We start from the raw sequence: 6,466 nt of genomic DNA on the forward strand, positions 1-6,466 counted from the left end.
AAAAAAAAAAGCAAAAAAAAAAAAGAATCTGCAGGTTTTTTTTTTTTTTAAGATTTTATTTATTTATTATTTGAGAGAGAGAGAGCATGAGTGGGGTGAGGGGCAAAGGGAGAAACAGGCTCTCCACTGAGCAGGGAGCCCGATGGTGGCTCGATCCCAGGACTGAGCCACCCAGGCACCCCAAATCTGTAGGATTTTAAAGCCAGTTTTCTGGGGCACCTGGGGGGAGCTCAGTCAGTTGCGCATCTACCTTTGGCTCAGGTCATGATCCCGGAGTCCCAGGATCCAGCCCCACATCAGGTTCCCTGTTCAGCAGGGAGTCTGCTTCTCCCTCTCCTTCTGCCCCTCCACCTGTTCCTTCTCTCTCTCTCTCTCAAATAAATAAAATCTTTTTAAAAAGCCAGTTTTCTGCCATTTCTCTATGTGCTTTATGTGTCTTGGCCCAGAATGTCACGCTTGTCGCTGTGTTCAACCTTCTGAGTTTCTTCACATGGGCTAAGGGTCCTTAACACCAGCGAGCATTTAGCCCATATCCCTTAAAAGGAATGGATGGGCTTTTAGGGACCTGTTATTAAGTTAAATGAGAGCTTGGGTTATTTAAACAAAGTATTTTTGCTTCTATCACCAGCTAAGATATCGGAAGGAGACATGCAAAGACTGGGAAAGACAGTAAGAATCTGGTTTTCCAACATAAGTGGAGCCCCCTCTCTCCATATCCTCTCCAATCCCAAGAGAACAGAGCACAGACAATCAAAATCTTTTTTGTCTTTCTCTTGTGGCTCTCAAGTGACATCTTGCAGGAAAGGCTGGTTGCCTTCAATAGGAACACTAATGGTGCCTGGTGAACTCACTAAGTTTTGCTTATTTTGACAGGGTGTGCGTGGAGAATCCGGTGAACGGGGTTACCACGGAGAGCTTGGATACCCTGGCTCACAGGTTGTATCAGTGAACTTGTTTTTAGTGCTAAAGTTATTTGTTTGAAATTATCACTTAGATTCTTGGGTAGGGATTTAACATATATCAGAATGGCCTTGGATATCTCTTTTCTGGGCCTTCCAAAGCAAATTGTATAGTTTCTCTCCTGGGCAGGTTAAACTCCAATAGCTAATATTTACTGAGTTCTTATTATGTCTTAAATATGGTCCTAAACACTTGTATTAACCTATTTAATCCTTCAATGGAGGGTTATTATCCCTATTTTACAGAGAGAAATGGAGGGGGGATGGAGAAGTTAGGTAAATTGGCCAATCTCACACAACTAGTGAATGATAAAGGTGGGATTCAAACTCAGGCAGGTTAGCTATAAAATCTATGCTCTTAATTACTGCCTCTGAAGCTGTGTATTCAAAGTACTCAAATTTGGCATGAAAAATCAGCAAAGTGTTTATTGAGTATCTGTTATACATAGAGCAATTTGCTAACAGGCATGGGATGTTCAGAACATTAAGGCAAGGAAGGGTCTTGCCCTCAAGTGGGGTGTTGTAAACTATTCAGTGATAACTGGAAATGTGAACTTCCAACCAGTTCTTTTGGAGTCTTCTAAGCATAACCCAAATCTGTCATTCTGTAAATCCTTCTGGAACATGTCCTACATCTTTCTTTTAAAGGCCAAATTGTTCCCAAGTATCAAATGGAAGAACTTCAAAACAACATCTCTTGCTAACACATTGAACCATTCTCCATAACTTTAAAAATTCTATGAGTGTCACGCAATAATTTTGAAAGGTTTCTGTTGTTTTTTGACTTGACGAAGGTACAAAAGAACAAAATGGGTGATCAAAGTGTAATTAGAGATTGTATTTATTTTATGATAGAAAATAGTGTCTGAACATAGAGGGAAACAACTGAGAGATGGATTTTGCCTTTCTTTTGATCACTGGCTTAATTCAAATTTGGACCCCCCACCACTGTGGCATCCTGGCTTTCTCTTTTATATTCACTTTATCATACTGCTGAGTCAAAGGGAACAAGCTGTGTTGTGAACCATGAGCAAGATAATCAATAAAACCTCTACTTAATTTCACTTCCCACTGGGATGTGGGGATAATGTTCTATTTAAATAGGTGATTACAATGCCTCACGCAGGAGTATAGAATCCACGATCCATGCTTCTAATAGGAAAGCATTTCTCAGAAAAGCTGGAGAAAGATTAGTGTTGAAATCAGTAAAGTTAAATGGATTGGGGAGAAAATGGTACCTCCCCAGCAATGTGCCCGGTGAGGTTAGGCTATTGTACTATTGAGGACAGGCCTGTTGGTTCTTGATAAAATCAAAATGTGCCCTCTGGTCCTCAGCCCTTGTATCTATAAAGCAAAGGTTGAATTTCCAAAGGAGATCAGTATCTTAACAGCCCCTATCATTCCCCTTTCAGGATTTAAAATTAGTTGGGCATATGAAAATATAAAAGCAATGTTCTGAAATTTTAGGGCTCATCAGATTCAACTGCAGAGGTGGTTACAGGTATAGGTGCTGAAGGCTCACAGCCAGTGCTTGCCATGGAGTGAGCCTGGGGTGCTCCCTTTCAGATGCTGCTGAGTAGTGTGTGATAAACATGATAGCAGTGGGTCAGGGCACCCTGATTTATGCTCCCATCATTGACCAAGGTGACTTTGTGGTTACGTGGGAAATAAATAGCTCCATAAACATTGGTTGAACTTTAATTTCATCTTTGGACTAGGGACTGAGAGGAAGGCAAGGACCACCAGGAAATTCTGGACAAAGAGGCTTACCGGGTGCTGAGGTAGGTTGGAAAAACTAAAAGCTATAGTAGAGCTGCTCATTAACAATGGCCTGAGTGTTCTGGACTAATAACATAAAGCTACACTGTTTGCTCTGGGATTGGTGGGTATCAGGGGTTTCTAGCAATAGCTAATTTGATCACTGGGTGTACCCCCTTCTACTGTAGGTGCATTGTGGGAATATAGTGATCGATGAGATTGGGTCGGAGCCCCAAGGGTGTTTAACACAAGCTGATGGTGGCTTACCTATAGTGCGAGAAAAAACAGAACTATAAAAGGGGTATACAATACTAATTTACTGCTCATAAACATAAAAGGAAGCATTACCATCCCAATTTTATAGATGAGGAGACCGAGGCTCAAAGGGTTTAAAAATGATTTGTCATCTGGATAGGAAGTGGCCAAACTGGCTCCCAGCTTGGTTCCTTCTGGTGCCCCTTCTACTCCTGACCCAGGATCCCAGTGGTTCATAGAAGGGTCAGATCTCATTGAGACAGATGATCAGGAGTGGCCTCCTAATGATGGGAGCATCTGATATAGCTTAAAGCCTGAGCAGCGTGATTTAAGTTAGGGATAAGCATCTCGATCTGGAGATTCATAATAGCAGCTCCAGGATGGCCTATGTCCTAGTTCTGTTCTTACTCTCCCTATCAGGAAGAGTCTAACGCCCTATAAACCGACTGTATTGCTTTCATTTTCATTTGATAATATTTTCTGTTTGGAGTGGGTGAAAGTCCAGGTGTTTGTCTTCTCGATCTCCTAGTCAAATGGTGTTTTTCCCCCTAGTAGCCAGATCATTGCTCCAGTGCTCAGTACTTGGCAGATGTGGCCTCTCGCACAGAATGCCTCCCTCTTCCTCCCCACTCCCTCGCCGCCCTCCCCAGCCCAGAGGTTAAATGTGCATAGGAAGCATTTTGTCTGTTGAAAGATACAGTTAATTGTATAAAACATTAAAGGTGATTTGTGAGTATATTACCAGTTCCAGACCATTTCAATAATAACAAGAGTCAGATAGTTAACTCTGTGGCCCTCGAGGTGATTTTAGTCCTGATCTTATTGCAGGGGGTTCCTGGGCCTCCAGGGCCAATTGGTTCCAAAGGAAAAGCTGGACCAACAGGAATGAAGGTGAATGTCAGAGAACACATCTCATTTGATTGCAGCTTGGGTTTTCTTATATGAATCTCTCCTTATGTGATTGTTTCCAGCAGGAGTTTCTGATATGGTTGGTGGTGGTATTGACTGGCCATTACCTTATAAGTGGATGGATGGATACAGAGAAAGAAAGACATATAGACTGACATATAGAAAATGGATGGATAGATGACCACCTATATCAGTAGGCAAAGACATATCAATAAAAAGATAAATATATGAATTCAGTACAAATAAAGCTCACATTCACACCTAGAAAAGCCAGAATAATATGAAATTCTGTTCCTGGTGCTTCATACCTGGTTTTGCTAATTTTCAGTGCCAAAATCTCTACTATATTTGTTATTATCTGTATGTAACAAGGTCCAGAGGAAGATACTTACCTTGGACTATATGGGGATGCCAATAGGACCTGAAAAGCGTGACTGTAGAATCTCTAAGGAAAATGACATAAGATTGCATGAACTCATAGGAGAAAATTAACTTCATGTTTACCATTTATTGCAAAAGGGGGAAGTTGGTGATGCAGGAGCCACAGGCCCGCAGGGTCCACAAGGACTAAGAGGGCAACCTGTAAGTCTACTGTCTCTGTTTTGGACTCTGGATTCAATGTCTTGTTTCACACCAAATTCTAACATTCTTTTTTTTTTTTTAAGATTTTTTTTTTTTTTTTTTTTAATTTGAGACAGAGAGAATGAGAGAGACAGAGAGCACATGAGAGGGGGGAGGGTCAGAGGGAGAAGCAGGCTCCCTGCCGAGCAGGGAGCCCGATGCGGGACTCGATCCTGGGACTCCAGGATCATGACCTGAGCCGAAGGCAGTCGCTTAACCAACTGAGCCACCCAGGCGCCCAAATTCTAACATTCTTGATGAATATTTGCGACACAAATATGATTTGAACCCCAGAGCTGTTGTGAATCTAAAGAGTCAAAGATTCTCAAACTCTTCCTATAAATAAAGAACCTACAGATGTCTCAGGGATTTATTTTGCCTTCTCCCCATGCTGTTGAAGAGGAACGTGCCAATGAGCCTCTTCTGTTTGACAAGGCTATTTTACAAGCATGTGAGACTATTTGGAATACAGACGTGTTCTATGAAACATTTTTTCCAGGGAAACACATAAGACAGGCAATCAGAATTGCAAACTTTTAAGTGCGTGGGCCCAATTACCCAGAAATAACCTTTGGAGACCAAGGATCGTCAGAGGTTTACTTCAACAGATACTACTACCAGAGACAGGGCTATGCATTTATACCTCCCTTAGTCATCCCTTCTAAACATGAGAGCACGTTAGTGATTTTATGACTATTCTCAATTCACCATTTCATTGGAATGAGCTTTATGATATGGAAAAATGTTGTCTTTCCTGCAGCTCCTATTTATTTCTGAGATTTCTTTCGTCAACTGTGGGCAAAACCTGCTGTTGTTTTGCACTCAGCACTGAAATTGCATTTGTTAGTCAGGGGAGGAGAAAAAAGCAGACTTAAAAGCTTAAACTTAAACATTGAATGGGAAAGAACAGAACAGGATTGTTGTCAAATGGAATCTGGGACAAGTAGTGTTCTGCATCTACACTTGATCCAGACGATGAAGTTAGCACTGTTTAACTGGGTGAAAATACCCTGATTTAAAATAATGCAAAGCTTGTTCCTACTGATCTCTCCCTGGGACAGACCAAGCTGGGGAGCACTGCCTTTCTGGAAGTGCCATTTCGGGAACATCAAAGGCAGATATCTCCAAAATAGACAGTTTTGGTCTCTGGGGTTGTAGATGCCTGAGGCTCTGTGTGTCCTTCAGTGGAGAAAAGATGGAGTAACAGCAAATGAACCTCATTTGCATCCTTTTTGCCCCCCAATAATTCATCTTTGGCAATCTTCTTTATCTTATTCTTTTTTATTTTCTAACATTTCAAATTTTCTTCCTTAGGCCACAAGAATGATCTTTGTGGCTTAAAATTTAAAATTGTCCTTCACAGTTGACTACTTGGTTTAGGTGCGGTTTTTGTCCATTCAGCAAAAAGCACCTAAAAGGTTCTGAATTCTCTCCTTAAGATAGGAAGTGCACTGTGTATATGTACAGAGGCTAAGATTCAGTAGTATCAACATATTCATAACTGTTAGCGTCACCTTCACCTCCACCTCGACCATCACTGCCTCCACCAACAACACCCTCACCGTGACCAAAATTACCATCACCACCACTGTGACCACCATCACCTCCACTACGACCACCATTACCACCACCTTCACCACCACCATCACCTCCATCACCTCCAACACTGCTGCCACCACCTCCACCACTGCTACCACCACCTCCACTACCACCTCTACCACCATCACCTCCACCACCATCACCTCCACCACCGCTGCCACCACCTTCACCACCACCATCACCTCCAAAACCTCCACCACTGCTGCCACCACCTCCACCATCACTGCCTCCGCTACCACCTCAACCACCACCTCTACCATCACCATCACCTCCACCACCATCACCTCCACCACTGCTACCACCACCCCCACTACCACCTCTACCACCACCACCACCTCCACCACCATCACCTCCACCACTGCTAC

The 6,466-nt window shown here is 42.6% G+C and overlaps 1 long non-coding RNA gene across 1 annotated transcript; it reads left to right on the forward strand.

The window, feature by feature from the left end:
* The first annotated feature begins 871 nt into the window (after nucleotides 1–871).
* On the forward strand, nucleotides 872–4,511 carry LOC145718199 (uncharacterized). Its single transcript, XR_014141643.1, has 4 exons — nucleotides 872–936; nucleotides 2,678–2,740; nucleotides 3,801–3,863; nucleotides 4,401–4,511. It is a non-coding gene; the product is annotated as an uncharacterized LOC145718199 (long non-coding RNA).
* Nucleotides 4,512–6,466: the final 1,955 nt, after the last annotated feature.

Source organism: Leptonychotes weddellii, unplaced genomic scaffold, assembly GCF_054177405.1.
Source record: "Leptonychotes weddellii isolate Sample4059 unplaced genomic scaffold, ASM5417740v2 HiC_scaffold_12027, whole genome shotgun sequence".
NCBI lineage: Eukaryota > Metazoa > Chordata > Mammalia > Carnivora > Phocidae > Leptonychotes > Leptonychotes weddellii.